Source organism: Ovis canadensis, chromosome 7 (genome assembly GCF_042477335.2).
Source record: "Ovis canadensis isolate MfBH-ARS-UI-01 breed Bighorn chromosome 7, ARS-UI_OviCan_v2, whole genome shotgun sequence".
In the NCBI taxonomy this organism is placed as follows: Eukaryota; Metazoa; Chordata; class Mammalia; order Artiodactyla; family Bovidae; genus Ovis; species Ovis canadensis.
In genome coordinates this window covers 70,479,434-70,495,555 of record NC_091251.1, presented here as the reverse complement: position 1 = coordinate 70,495,555, position 16,122 = coordinate 70,479,434, and positions in this window count along the sequence as shown.

Here is a 16,122-nt window from a genome sequence, read left to right as displayed (position 1 = left end):
GCCTGATTTTTTTTTTTTAAGTTAAATTGGTATGATCTGAAGAGTAAATCCATTTAAAAGATTTCTGCACTGGGCGTGCTCCACAGTTCCTTCCTGGCAGGTTTATCCCCTTCTAGAACTTAGAAACCTTATTCCTAGGGCGTTACTGCCATCTAGTGGAAATTATATTAAATGCTCTCACAAGGCAAATTTTCTTCCCTACTTTCTCTACCAGTGTAATCAGCCATGCATTTCTTTTTCTGTTCCTCTACCTGATAGCTGCCTCAGTGCACCCAGAACAGAAAATATTTGGTCAGTCACTAGGGCCATCTTTGAAATATGGGACCTAGTGCCAATCAGACAGTTCAGTCGCTCAGTCATGTCTGACTCTTTGAGACCCCAAGGACCGCAGCACACCAGGCTTCCCTGTCCATCACCAACTCCAGGAGTTCACTCAAACTCATGTCCATCGAGTTGGTGATGCCATCCAACCATCTCATCCTCTGTCGTCCCCTTCTCCTCCCGCCTTCAATCTTTCCCAGCATCACAGGCTTTTCAAATGAGTCAGTTCTTTGCATGAGGTGGCCAAAGTATTGGAGTTTCAGCTTCAGCAACAGTCCTTCCAATGAATAGTCAGGACTGATTTCCTTTGGGATGGACTGGTTGAATATCCTTGCAGTCCAAGGGACTCTCAAGAGTCTTCTCCAACACCACAGTTCAAAAGCATCAATTCTTTGGCATTCAGCTTTCTGATCCAAATCTCACATCCATACATGACTACTGGAAAACCATAGCCTCGACTAGACGAACTTTTGTCGGCAAAGTAATGTCTCTGCTTTTTAATGTACTGTCAAGGTTGGTCATAACTTTTCTTCCAAAGAGCAAGTGTCTTTTAATTTTGTGACTGCAGTCACCATATGCAGTGATTCTGGACACCCCTCCCCCGCAGAAATAACGTCTGTCACTGTTTCCACTGTTTCCCCATCTATTTGCCATGAGGTGATGGGACTGGATGTCATGATCTTAGTTTTCTGAATGTTGAGCTTTACGCCAACTTTTTCACTTTTCTCTTTCACTTTCATCAAGAGGCTCTTTAGTTCTTCACATTCTGCCATAAGGATGGTGTCATCTGCATATCTGAGGTTGATATTTCTCCCAGCAATCTTGATCCAGCTTGTGCTTCATTGAGCCCAGCATTTCTCATGATATACTCTGCATATAAGTTAAATAAGCAGGGTGACAATATACAGCCTTGATGTACTCCTTTCCCAATTTGGAACCAGTCTGTTGTTCCATGTCCAGTTCTAACTGTTGCTTCCTGACCTGCATGTAGGTTTCTCAAGAGGCAGGTTAGGTGGTCTGGTATTCCCATCTCTCTCAGAATTTTCCACAGTTTGTTGTGATCCACACAGTCAAAGGCTTTGGCATAGTCAATAAAGCAGAAGTAGATATTTTTCTGGAACTCTCTTGCTTTTTTGATGATCCAATGGATGTTGGCAGTTTGATCTCTGGTTCCTCTGCCTTTTCTAAATCCAGCTTGAACATCTGGAGGTTCATGGTTCACGTACTGTTGAAGCCTGTGTTGGAGAATTTTGAGCATTACTTTGCTCGCGTGTGAGATGAGTGCAATTGTGCAGTAGTTTGAGCATTCTTCGGCATTGCATTTCTTTGGGATTGGATGAAAACTGACCTTTTCCAGTTCTGTGGCCACTGCTGAGTTTTCCATATTGAGTGCAGCACTTTCACAGCATTATCTTTTAGGATTTGAAATAGCTCAACTGGAAATCCATCACCTCCATTAGCTTTGTGTGTAGTGATGCTTCCTAAGACCCACTTGACTTCACATTCCAGGATGTCTGGCTCTAGGTGAATGATCACACCATCGTGATTATCTGAGTTGTGAAGATCTTTTTTTGTATAGTTTCTGTGTATCCTCACCACCTCTTCTTAATATCTTCTGTGTCCGTTAGGTCCATTCTGTTTCTGTCCTTGATTGTGCCCATCTTTGCATGAAATTTTCCCTTGCTATCTCTAATTTTCTTGACAAGACCTCTAGTCTTTCCCATTCTATTGTTTTCCTCCATGTCTTTGCATTGATCACTGAGGAAGGCTTTCTTATCTCTCCTTGCTATTCTTTGGAACTCTGCATTCAGAAGGGTATATCTTTCCTTTTCTCCTTTGTCTTTTACTTCTCTTTTTTTCTCAGCTATTTGTAAGGCCTCCTCAGACAATCACTTTGCCTTTTTGCATTTCTTTTCCTTGGGGATGGTCTTGATCCCTTCCTCCTGGACAATGTCATGAACCTCTGTCCATAGTTTTTCATGCACTCTATCAGATCTAATCCCTTGAATCTATTTGTCACTTCCACTGTATAGTCATAAGGGATTTGATTTAGGTCATACCTGAATGGTCTAGAGGTTTTCCCTACTTTCTTCAATTTAAGTCTGAATTTGGCAATAAGGAGTTCATGATCTGACCCACAGTCAGCTCCCAGTTTTGTTTTTGCTGAGTATAGAATATAATCAATCTGATTTCGATGTTGACCATCTGGTGATGTCCATGTGTAGAGTCTTCTCTTGTGTTGTTGGAAGAGGGTGTTTGCTATGACCAGTGCGTTCTCTTGGCAAAACTCTATTAGCCTTTGCCCTGCTTCATTCTGTACTCCAAGGCCAAATTTGCCTGTTATTCCAGGTGTTTCTTGACTTCCTACTTTTGCATTCCAGTCCCCTATAATGAAAAGAACGTCTTTTTTGGGTGTTAGTTCTAGAAGGTTGTGTAGGTCTTCGTAGAACCGTTCAACTTCAGCTTCTTCAGCATTACTGGTCGGAGCATAGACTTGGATACTATGATATTGAATGGTTTGCCTTGGAAACTAACAGAGATCATTCTGTCATTTTTGAAACTGCATCCAAGCACTGCACTTTGGACTCTTTTGTTGACTGTGATGGCTACTCCATTTCTTCTATGGGATCCTTGCCCACAGTAGTAGATATAATGGTCATCTAAGTTAAATTTACCCATTCCAGTCCATTTTAGTTCACTGATTCCTAAAATGTCAATGTTCACTCTTGCCATCTCCTTTTTGACCACTTCCAATTTGCCTTGATTCATGGACCAAACATTCCAGGTTCCTATGCAATTGCTCTTTAGAGCATTGGACTTACAGCCAACAGGACAACAATATTTCTATTCAGTCAAAAGTGAAATACATGTAAGAGAAAATTAAAATTTTAAAATATTTATGTGAATAAAAAATAATTTTAAAATGTGAAAAACAAAATATATATGGTATGCTACCTTTTATGAGAAAGAAGGTAAAATTTTAAAATATTTGCTTACAGGAATTCCCTGAAGGTCCAATGGTTAGTGGCACCTTCACTACCATGGCCCAGGTTCAATCCTTGTTTGAGGAACTAAAGTCCTGCAAGCTGTACAGTTCAGCAAAAAAAAAAAAAATGTGCTTGCAATGTTGTATATCAATTGTATCTCAGTCAACCTGGAGGAAATACATTTGCTTATTTTTCCAAAATGCAATGCAGAAAGGATAAATAAGAAACTAATGGGATTGGTTACCTAAAGAGAAAAGAAAAAAATGAGTAGAAAAGATACAGAAAACAATGGAACCACTCTGATTGTATATTTGATTTTTGAATCCTGTAAACATTTATATTTTTTAAAGATAAAAATTAAGCCAACAGGTTGTAGGAACTCTAAATTGAACAGAAACAAAGCAACCTGAGTATGAGCTGCTGCTGCTGCTAAGTCGCTTCAGTCATGTCTGACTCTGTGCGACCCCATAGATGGCAGCCCGCCAGGCTCCCCCGTCCCTGGGATTCTCCAGGCAAGAATACTGGAGTGGGTTGCCATTTCCTTCTCCAATGCATGAAAGTGAAAAGGGAAAGTGAAGTCGCTCACTTCGTGTCCGACTCTTAGCGACACCATGGACTGCAGCCCACCAGGCTCCTCCAACCATGGGATTTTCCAAGCAAGAGTACTGGAATGGGGTGCCATTGCCTTCTCCGTGAGTATGAGCACATCAATAATATGACTACTTACAAGAAGAAAAAACTATTACAAATAATTTTCGAATGTAAAACTAACTTTCCATCTTTAGGGAGCATTCTAAGGATAATGAGAACTGTGAGAAAATCTTGAACCTGGTAAAGTTTATCGTTGGCAGCAGTAGTAATTCTGAATCTAGTTTTGTGTGTATTTTAAAATGCCAAATAAATATATTGATATTGTTGGAAACAAGTTTTCCAGGAGAGATTTTTTTTAAGTCATGGAATGGGGAAGAAGATGCAAACCGTAAGGCACTGGATTAAGAAATTGGTGGTATTATGACAAATCCATGTTTTTTAAAAGTACTTATTTCCACCTATATGGGAATAAAATCTAAAAAAAGAGTAGATATATGTATGAGTGAAGTGAGTGAAGTCTTTCAGTCGTGTCGGATTCTTTGCAACCCTGTGGACTGTAGCCCACCAGGCTCCTCAGTCCATGGGATTCTCCAGGCAAGAATACTGAGGTGGGTTGCCATTTCCTTCTCCAGGGGATCTTCCCAACCCAGGGATCGAACCCAAGTCTCCTGCATTGGAGGCAGACACTTTAACCTCTGAACCGCGAGGAAAGCCCGATATACGTATACTCCAATAAAATTTTTTTTTTAACTTGCAGACATCAAATATATAATAAAAGAAATTTAAGTATATATTTCCTAGGTTTGTCTGTTAAAAGAGCTTAGAAGCAATGAGTCTCCTGTAACAGGGAGTACACTTTATATCCTGATCTCAGTGTCCAAATGCCACAGTCCAGTGGAAGGAAGCAGGGTCCCATGATGAAATAACTAACTCCAGGCTGAGTCAGGGTAATCCTGGAACATATTCTCATTTCAGAGCATAAGAATGTGCTCAAAGGCTGATCATTCTTGTTGTTATTTAGTCACTAAGTCATGTCCAACTCTTCTGTGACCACATGGACTGTAGCCCACCGGGCTCCTCTGTCCATGGGATTCTGCAGGCAAGAATACTGGAGTGGATTGCCATTTACTTCTCCAGGGGATCTTCCTGACCCAGGTATGGAACCTGTGTCTCCCACACTGGCAGGCGGCTTCTTTACTACTGAGTCACCCGGGAAGCCCCTCAAAGGCTGAGGGGGACATGCAAAAGGACACAGAAGCCAGCCAAGATAGACAGCAGAAAATAATTACGCATTAAACTCTTTGAAAACCCATGAGTGTATACCCATCCTCAAAAAGAAAGGAAAAAAGAAATGAATGCCAGTGAATGCATGCAGAAGGAATAATAAAAATGAAAGATCATTATTCTAGAACCACCATAGAAATAATAGATTCAGGCAAGAATGATTAAAGCATGCTAAAATCATTCAGTGAAACGGGCATAAAAGAATATTTATACAGTCTGAAAGTGTCACTCCACAGTGATATAGATTTGTTACAAAGGAAAATATACCTTTACAACACATCTGGCAGCCAGCACTTTGACTAAATGATTGAACTTAATATGGGTAAAAATCAGCAGGCTCCTCTTGATATGACACACTGAGAAGGATTCAACATCATCCCAGTGATATTCCTTCCCCAAATGCCTGGGCTGAATCTATTCTTAAGGAAACATCAGATAAATTCAATTGAAAAACATTCTACAAAACAACTGGCCAGGACTCCAAAAACATCAATGGCATAAAAGACTAAAAGTGACTGGAGAATTGCTCTTGATTAAAGGAGACAAAAAGAGACAGATGATTAAATGCAATGTGTAATCCTTGATTGGCTCTTAGATGACTAAAACATTATGAAAGACATTATTGAAATAACTAGGGACATTTAAATAAGTACTTATCTTAGAAAATAATATTAAATATAATATCAGATCATAGAATTGTATCAATTTTAAATTTCCCATGTGTTATAATTCTATTCTAGGTTAGAGAATGCTCTTTTTAGGTGATACATGATGAAGTCTTTAGGAATAAAATGTCACAATGTCTGTAAGTATCTCTCAAATGGTTTAGCATGGTCTTGTTCATTAATATGGGCTTCCCAGGTGGCTCAGCAGTAAAGAATCTGCCTGCAATGCAGAAGACACAGGTTCAGTCCCTGGGTCAGGAAGCTCTCCTGGAGAAGGAAATGGCAACCTACTCCACTATTCTTGTCTGGGAAATCCCATGGACAGAAGAGCCTGGCAGGCTACAGTTCACGGTGCTGCAAAAGAGTCAGACACAACTGAGCAACCAAACAACAAATGTGCTCAGCCATTCAGTCACGTCTGATTCTCTGTGATCCCATGGACTATAGCCCACCAAGCTCTTCTGTCCATGGGATTTCCCAGGCAAGAATACTGGAGTAGGTTGCCATTTTCTACTCCAAAACAGTAAACTTACATCCATTAACAAACTAGTGTGTTTCTCAAAAATATAAGAGGTCCTAGAAAATGATTCTATGCCTAGGAATGTCATGATTGGTTGCCATGGTGCCCAGAAGGTTCCTATATATTCTCTGGAGCATGTCATAAGCATGAAACATGTAGACACAAAAGAGCAAGCTACAAGCTAGAAGATAAAAAGGAAATCCCAGCACCATTAGTTGAGCCAAAACTTTTCTTAGCTAGCTGACCTCCTCCCTTGCAAAGAAATGAGGACAAGATCTGTTTTTCTAGTTAATGATAACTAATAGTACTTCTTAAATATTTATTTATTTGGATGCTCGCGGTCTTGGGAACAGCATGCAGGATCTTCAGTCTTCATTGTGGCATGCAGGATCAATTGCAGCATTCGAACTTTTAGTTGTGGCATGTGGAACTTAGTTCCCTAGCCAGGAATCAAATCCAGGCCCCCTGCATTGGGAGTGCAGCATCTTAGCCACCAGGCCACCAGGGAAGTACCGTGACTAACATTGTAATGAAACAAAAGGCAAGTGTGTAGGGGTATATGTGTATGTGCTTTAAACTTTCAAGAACTCTTGAAATGGGTAGGAAATAGCTGTAGAGAAGAGCTCTTTAGAGTAAAGCCACTGTAAAAAAAAAAAATGCATGGGCAGTGTGAGGAACACTAGTAGAAATGGAAACTACATGAAAGAGTCAAATGAAAATGCTGGATTAAAAAAATAATACCAGGAGTAAATAATTATTTAGATAAACTTATGACAGCTGAGGGAAAATTTCAATATATGGAGATAGGTCAAGAAATTCCCCCAGCTGAAACACGAAGAATTAAAAAAAGAATGCATAAAAAACTGTTGAAAAGTGTCAGATGGCCCAGTATATGAGTAACTGGAGCCATAGAGGGAAAGAGTAGAAACTTAGGGCAGAAGAAATATTTGAAGAGATAATGATAAAAAAAATTTCCAAAATTAGGAAAGACATCGAACCAGAGATCAAAATTTCATAGAACCCCAAATAAGATAAATACCATACACACACACACACACACACACACACACACACACACACATACATGCCACTAGTCTAATTGCTGAAAACTAAAGAAAAAATCATGAAGATAGCCAGAAAAAAAATCAATTACATAAGAAAAAAAACCCACAAAGATACAAAATAAAGGAGTCATGCTCAATCGTATTTGTGTATCCACTGTACAGACTCTAGATATTGTCGGCTACCTCAAAGGAGGAAGAAGTATAGTCATAGATTACTGGACAGTAGGGAAAAGGGAGGATGAAAGCATGCCTTGCAGCTCAGAAGGCATATTTGTGCAGTAGTTTACTTGCATGGTCTTTGGGGGCAGACAAACTTTAATTCCATCCTGAATGTCATTGACCAGTTGTGTTCAGTTTTCCTGTCTATCAACCAGAGATAATGATGTGTACTCTGGAGAGGCACTAAGAGAACTACATTTTAAAGAAGACATAAAGCACTCACCAGAGGGTCTGGCATAAAGTCAGTGCTCCGAATTACAAGCTGAATTATTAGCATAAGTTTTGTACCTATGTCTTAATGAAAAATTCCAAGCAAGTGCAGAGGCTTCAGTAACCTGTCTTGGACTCATCTCAGTAGTCTACTTCTATCTCCTCCCTGCAATATTGTCAACATAGTCTGTGATCAGACCTAACAGCTTTATATCCAAAAAGCTTTCAAGGAAAATCCAAACTCTTCTACTTGCCATTCATGGTAATTTCTACACTTTCAGTCATTCCTACTAAATGATGTAACTTAAATTCATTATGGACTACTCTCTTGAATAGAAAGTACATTCTTTCATCTTTGAAGATTTTAAGCAAAATTTATGTATGTCCCCATGTTACTAGGGGTTTCCAGGTGGCTCAGTGGATAAAGAATCTGCCTGCAATGCAGGAGACCCAGATTCGATCCATGGGTGGGAGAGATCCCCTGGAGAAGGAAATGACAACCCACTCCATTATTCTTCCTGATAAATCCCATGGACAGAGGAGTCTGAAGGGCTACTGTCCATGGGTGGCAAAGAGTCAGACATGACTTAGTGACTAAACCGTCACCACCAAGTTGCTAACAGCAATTGCCTCTAGGAGAATCTGAGGGACTTGGGTTCAGGATGGAAGGAGCATTTACTCTGCACAATTTTCTACTCTGACTTTTACTATGCTTATTTTCTTAACCCTGCTCATGTGCTATTTTAAAATAAAAATAATCTTTAAAATTACCAGGAGATAAAAGAAATAGAGCAGTTAGAAACTATGCAAACCAGAAGGCAAGAGTGATATCTTGAAAGTACCAAAAAGATTAGAACTATTCATACCAGAATTCTTTACCCAGTGAAAATACCATTCAGAAATGAAGGTTAAATAAAGACTTTTTCAGAAAAACAAAAGCTAAGAGAATCTATTTCCAGAAGACCTATAGTTCAAGAAATGTTAAGGAGAAGTTCTTCAGACAGAAGGACCATGATACCAAACTTGCTGCCGCTGCTGCTAAGTCACTTTAGTCATGTCCAACTCTGTGTGACCCCACAGATGGCAGCCCACCAGGCTCCCCCATCCCTGGGATTCTCCAGGCAAGAACACTGGAGTGGGTTGCCATTTCCTTCTCCAATGCATGAAAGTGAAAAGCAAAAGTGAAGTCACTCAGTCGTGCCCAACTCTTAGCGACCCCATGGATTGCAGCCCACTAGGCTCCCCCATCCCTGGGATTCTCCAGGCAAGAGCACTGGAGTGGGTTGCCATTTCCTTCTCCAATGCATGAAAGGGAAAAGTGAAAGTGAAGTCTCTCAGTCGTGTCCTACTCTCAGAGACCGCATGGACTGCAGCCTTCCAGGCTCCTCCATCCATGGGATTTTCCAGGCAAGAGTGCTGGAGTGGGCTGCCATTGGATCTGTACAAATAATCTTGCCACATAAGTATGGCAATTATAATTTATTAGTGAATAGAAGGTAGTTACCCATAACTGCTGTATATAGTAGAACTCAGTGGAGACATTACAATCTGAACAAATGGAAGAGAAACATAAGACAAGCCAATTAATATGTAAGGTTGCAGTCTCCCCTGGAGGCATGGGTTTGAATCCCACTGGAAATGGCAACCCACTCCGGTACTCTCGTCTGGAAAATTCCATAGATGGCTACAGTCCATGGGGTCACAGAGAGTCGGACACGACTGAGCGACTTCACTTTCTTTCTTTCTTTTCTTTCTGACGAAACTATCTTTAGGGCTTCCCGGGTGGCGCTAGTGATAAAGAAATCGCCTGCCAATGCAGGGGACACAAGAGATGCGGTTTCAATCCCTGGGTCAGAAAGATCCCCTGGAGAAGGGCATGACAACCCACTCCAGTATTCTTGCCTGGAGAATCCCATGGACAGAGGAACCTGGCGAGGCTACAGACCATGGGGTCGCAAAAAATTGGATACAACTGAAGTGGCTTAGCACATCCACACACACACCATCCCCATAGTCCCTTTACAGGAAAACTGCCAAGTTTCCACAGCTGAGTACCTATACAGTGATGGTATTTTGAACTGGGAGACTCCATGCCCCTCCCCCTTCCCACCCCCATGCATCTCTATGAATGAACAGAGCTGACTGGACCAAGACCATGCACTTCATTCAACTGCAGTTATCTATAAGCTGGACAGCAACCTATGGATATTTGCTTTAAGAATTCTATACAATTGTGTATACAAGTGGTTTGTTTGGGCTACCAGATTTGTTATCTCAAGAATAGGAGCTAGATATTTGGCATCTTGTAATAACCTATAATGGAAAAGAATCTAAAAAAAGAATAGATACATGTATAACTGAATCACTTTGCTATATAGCTGCAACATTGTAAATCAACTATACTTCAATAAAAATATGAATATAAAAAAAGAAGATGAGCTATAAAATTAGGGGTGTAATTGAGCAAGAAGAGAGTCCACGCTGAAAGATTTGCAGGGAGAAGGAAATAACCACATGATGTAAGGTAATAGAAGACACCATTTTAAGCAGAATCCATGCAGTGGGCTGCAAGGCAATAATTTGAAGATCTGAGAGTTTGTGGGAGGAGCACCATTCAACCCACAACACTTTATATACCAGTGCCTATAGGAGCCATAAAACTGGGGGTGTAGTCCCTGCTCCACAACTGACCTGCCATGTCTGACCTTTAGTACATCGGCTAACCTCCCTGGATCTCAATTCACTGACCTGAAATAAGAATAATAATATCTGCCCTACCAGTTTCACTGTGAAATAGTGTTCACCTAGTACACTTTAAATAAATGCTAAATGAATAAATTAGCAAGTGAATAACTGAATTCATGTGGAGGTATTCAGTGTGCCATATCAAGCCAGATTAGGAACTTAGCAGAAGGTAAGGGCTGAATATTTAGACTTGGGAGTCCTCAGCATTAACCGGAATAGATGAGGCTACCTAGAGAGAAGGAGACAAAGAGAAGACAGAGTTCCAGAAAAACATCTATTTCTGCTTTATTGACTATGCCAAAGCCTTTGACTGTGTGGATCACAATTAAACTGTGGAAAATTCTGAAAAAGATGGGAATACCAGACCACTGACCTGCCTCTTGAGAAACCTGTATGCGGGTCAGGAAGCAACAGTTAGAACTGGACATGGAACAACACACTGGTTCCAAAGAGGAAAAGGAGTCCGTCAAGGCTGTATATTGTCACCCTGCTTATTTAACTTATATGCAGAGTATATCATGAGAAATGCTGGGCTGGAAGAAGCACAAGCTGGAATCAAGATTGCTTGGAGAAATATCAATAACCTCAGATATGCAGATGACACCACCCTTATGGCAGAAAGTGAAGAGGAACTAAAAAGCCTCTTGATGAAAGTGAAAGAGGAGAGTGAAAAAGTTGGCTTAAAGTTCAACATTCAGAAAACGAAGATCATGGCATCTAGTCCTATCACTTCATGGAAAATAGATGGGGAAACAGTGAAAACAGTGTCAGACTTTATTTTTCTGGGCTCCAAAATCACTGTGGATGGTGATTACAGCCATGAAATTAAAAGACGTTTACTCCTTGGAAGAAAAGTTATAACCAACCTAGATAGCATATTCAAAAGCAGAGACATTACTTTGCCAACAAAGGTCCATCTAGTCAAGGCTATGGTTTTTCCAATGGTCATGCATGGATGTGAAAGTTGGACTGTGAAGAAAGCTGAGGGCCAAAGAATTGATGCTTTTGAACTGTGGTGTTGGAGAAGACTCTTGAGAGTCCCTTGGACTGCAAGGAGATCCAACCAGTCTATCCTAAAGGAGATCAGTCCTGAGTGTTCATTGGAAGGACTGATGCTAAAACTGAAACGCCAATACTTTGGCCACCTCATGAGAAGAGTTGACTCATCGGAAAAGACTCTAATGCTGGGAGGGATTGGGGGCAGGAGGAGAAGGGGACAACAGAGGATGAGATGGCTGGATGGCATTACCGACTCAATGGACATGAGTTTGGGTAAACTCCAGGAGTTGGTGATGGACAGGGAGGCCTGGCGTCCTGCAATTCATGGGGTTGCAAAGAGTCAGACACAACTGAGCGACTGAACTGAACTGAACTGAATCAGAAGGTTATGGGAACATTCTTTTCATGTGAAGTCTACATGAAAGTCCAATATGTGAAACAAAGACACACAGAGCTCCTCTGACTGGAGCTAGATAAGGTCCCAGAGCCCTAGTCTATGCTCTATAATGACTTCTCAGCAGCTCCTCAGAAGTCCTCAGGCTCTGCTGAACAGTTGGTAAACCACTGGGTTAAATCAGTGGTTCCTAATGTGTAGTCCCTGGACTGACAGCTATAGCATTTCTGGTAACTTCTTAGAAATGTGAATTCTTTGGCTGCACCCAAGAATGAATCAGAAATTCTGGAGATGAGGCTTAGCAAGCTGTGTTTTAGCATGTTCTCCAGGTAATTTTGACACTCATAAACTTTGAGAACCATGTAAGAGGAGGGCAGACCATCTGCCTTTGAGGACTTCCCTGGAACTGGACACGGAACAAGAGACTGGTTCCAAATAGGAAAAGGAGTCCGTCAAGGCTGTATATTGTCACCCTGCTCATTTAACTTCTATGCAGAGTACATCATGAGAAACGCTGGACTGGAAGAAACACAAGCTGGAATCAAGATTGCCAGGAGAAATATCAATAACCTCAGATATGCAGATAACACCACCCTTATGGCAGAAAGTGAAGAGAACTAAAAAGCCTCTTGATGAAAGTGAAAGAGGAGAGTGAAAAAGTTGGCTTAAAGCTCAACATTCAGAAAATGAAGATCATGGCATCCGGTCCCATCACTTCATGGGAAATGGATGGGGAAACAAGTGGAAATAGTGTCAGACTTTATTTTTTGGGCTCCAAAATCACTTCAGATGGTGATTGCAGCCATGAAATTAAAAGATGCTTACTCCTTGGAAGAAAAGTTATGACCAACCTAGATAGCATATTCAAAAGCAGAGACATTACTTTGCTGACTAACGTCCGTCTAGTCAAGGCTATGGTTTTTCTAGTAATCATGTATGGATGTGAGAGTTGGACTATAAAGAAAGCTGAGCACCAAAGAATTGATGCTTTTGAACTGTGGTGTTGGAGAAGACTCTTGCGAGTCCCTTGGACTGCAAGGAGATCCAACCAGTCCATTCTGAAGGAGATCAGCCCTGGGATTTCTTTGGAGGAAATGATGCTGAAGCTGAAACTCCAGTACTCTGGCCACCTCATGCGAAGGGCTGACTCATTGGAAAAGACTTTGATGCTGGGAGGGATTGGGGGCAGGAGAAGGGGACGACCGAGGATGAGATGGCTGGATGGCATCACGGACTCGATGGACGTGAGTCTGAGTGAACTCCGGGAGATGGTGATGAACAGGGAGACCTGGCATGCTGTGATTCATGGGGTCGCAAAGAGTCAGACACGACTGAGCAACTGAACTGAACTGAACTGGTGGCTCAGTGGTAAAGAATCTGCCTGCCAATGCAGGAGACGTGGGTTCAATCCCTGATCCTGGAAGATTCCACATGCCTCAGAGGAACTAAGCCCATACACCACAGGGATTGAGCCTGTGCTCCAGAGCCCAGGAGCTGCAATAAGAGAAGCTACTGCAATGAGAATCCTGAGCACCACAACTGGAGAGTAGCCCCTACTCGCCACAGTGGGAGAAAATCCTGCACAGCTACAAAGATCCAGCACAGTCATAAATAAATAAATAAAATTTTTAAATAAAATAATTAGGAAAATTTTTTAAAAATAAACCTTCTCCAATACTTTGGCTACCTGATGCAAAGAGCTGACTCATTGGAAAATACCCTCCCTGATGCTGCAAAAGATTGAGGGCAGAAGGAGCAGGGGGTGACAGAAGATGAGATGGCTGGATGGCAACAATGAACATGAGTTTGAGCAAACTCCAGCAGACAGTGAAGGACAGGGAAACCTGGCATGCTACAGTCCATAAGGTCAAAAAGAACTGTACATGACTTAGCAACCGAACAACAACAACGAAGAACATTTGAGGTTGGGACTGGGGACACTGGGGCTTTCCAGGTGGCACTAGTGGTAAAGAATCCACCTATTACTGCAGGCGACCTAGGTTTTGATCCCTGGGTCAGGAAGATCCTCTGAAGAAGAAAATGGCAACCCAGTCCAGTATTCTTGCCTAGAGAATCCCATGGCAGGCTACAGTCTATGGGATCGCAAAGAGTCGGACATAGCTGAAGCAACTTAGCACACACACTGGGGACATGATGGGATTTGGGAGCTGCCACTTGGAGTCTTTCTCTAAGATACCAACAGAGGTGGATGAATGAGGGTGAAGCATCGGGAAAGTCCTGACCAACGCCACCAGGTGTCAACATGTGCTCCAGTTACCAAGTCTATCTCCTGAATTCTTCTTGCAGTGACTCAGAAGAGATCAGAAGAGAGTGGGGATTTGCAGTAACCTAGTGCCCTGTGGGGCTTCCCTGATACCTCAGCTGGTAAAGAATCTGCCTGCAATGCAGGAGACCCCAGTTCAACTCCTGGATCAGGAAAATCCCCTGGAAAAGGGATAGGCTACCCACTCCAGTATTCTTGGGCTTCCCTGGTGGCTCAGATGGTAAAGAATCCACCTGCAGTGCAGAAAACCTGGGTTCAATCCCTGGGTTGGGAAGATCCCCTGGAGGAAGACATGGCAACCCACTCCAGTATTCTTGCCTGGAGAATCCCAGTGGACAGAGAAGCCCGGTGGGCTACAGTCTATGGGGTCACAAAGAGTCAGACACAACTGAGTGACTAAACACAGCAGAGTGCCCTGTGAAGAGAGTTTAAGAAAAAGAGGAGTCTAAGAGGCTGCATTGAAGTGACTGGTCAGGAAGGAACCAGACTCTCAGTGAAGGTAACAGGCTCAGTGGACATGGGGGCATGAGAGAGGAGGGAATTAGGTGGCTTCATTAAGGGTGTGGGGTGAGGACGCGCCATGACTGAGACCTCAGTGATGAAACAATCCTGACTCAATATCCAAGAGATTTGGTTGTAATTCATGTATCACTGTTGAATTTGTATTTTCAAATGTTCAGGCTTACATAGAAACAATATCTATAGACAAAAAAAACAATAAAAGTTGTATTTATTCTGCATTTTAAAATATTTTAAGTTCTATCTTTTGTATATGTTGGTATAATGTAGTCTTCATCCTTCCTTGAAAAGGTCTATACTTTTCTTCTGGTGTATATTTTTCCTTTTTGTGTATATTTTTGTGGTAAAATACACATAAAATTAACCATCTTAAACATTTTTGAGTATACAGTTCAGTTATATTTGCCTTTTTAATGCTGAAAAATGTCCTTTTTTCATGAAATAGTAGTAAAAACAGACTATAGTTGGCTGGGGGAGCTGAGTTTTCTGGAAAATTTTTTAAGTTGGTACTTTATTTTGAAATGCTACTGGACTGAAAAAACCAGAGAGTTCGGGGGTGGAAATAGACAAGAATAGTCATACAGAGAGGAATATGCAGGGCATTTTTTTGAAAGGTATAGACCAGATTTGTCAAAATACAGTGCAATTAAGTTTTGATCCATTTTCAAATACTTAGTGTCTAGTGATATCCGGCTCATAATAGAAACTCAACACAGATTTGTTAACTGAGTGCAGCGAAAGTTCAAGTCAGAATCAGAAGAGCCAGAAAATAAAGAGTGAACTTCATTTTATAAACCAGAGCTGCCACCGCAGATGTTTCTAGAATGTGTAACCAATGTGCTAAGCTACCAATCTTCTCCCTCCACATGGGAGCCAGGCAGGACCCAGGGAGTCTAGCCACCTCTAGCCTAGATGTGTTCTGGTATGCTATACAAACATGACAGTTGTCTATAGACACCATGAGTGAAAGTGGGTGGGAGGCAATGAGGCAGCCACTGAAGATAACTGAGCATTAGAGAGGCAATTCATGATAGCATTTCCACGAAGACCATCAGGCTGGTGGGAGAGCACTCAGCACAGCCCAAGCTGGAAGCTAGAATCATTGGTAAAGAGAGTTCCAAGATATATATAACAAACATTAAATATCTCTCCAAATTTATTTCTTCTCCCCACTTCCTTTTTAACAAGACTCTGATTTTTCCATAGTATGGTGTACATGGAATTGACTTTACCCTCAGCTCCATGAATGAGCCCTGACTGGCTTAAATCAATCAGCACTTCTCTTCCCCCATCCCACAAAGACAGACACATATCCCAGGA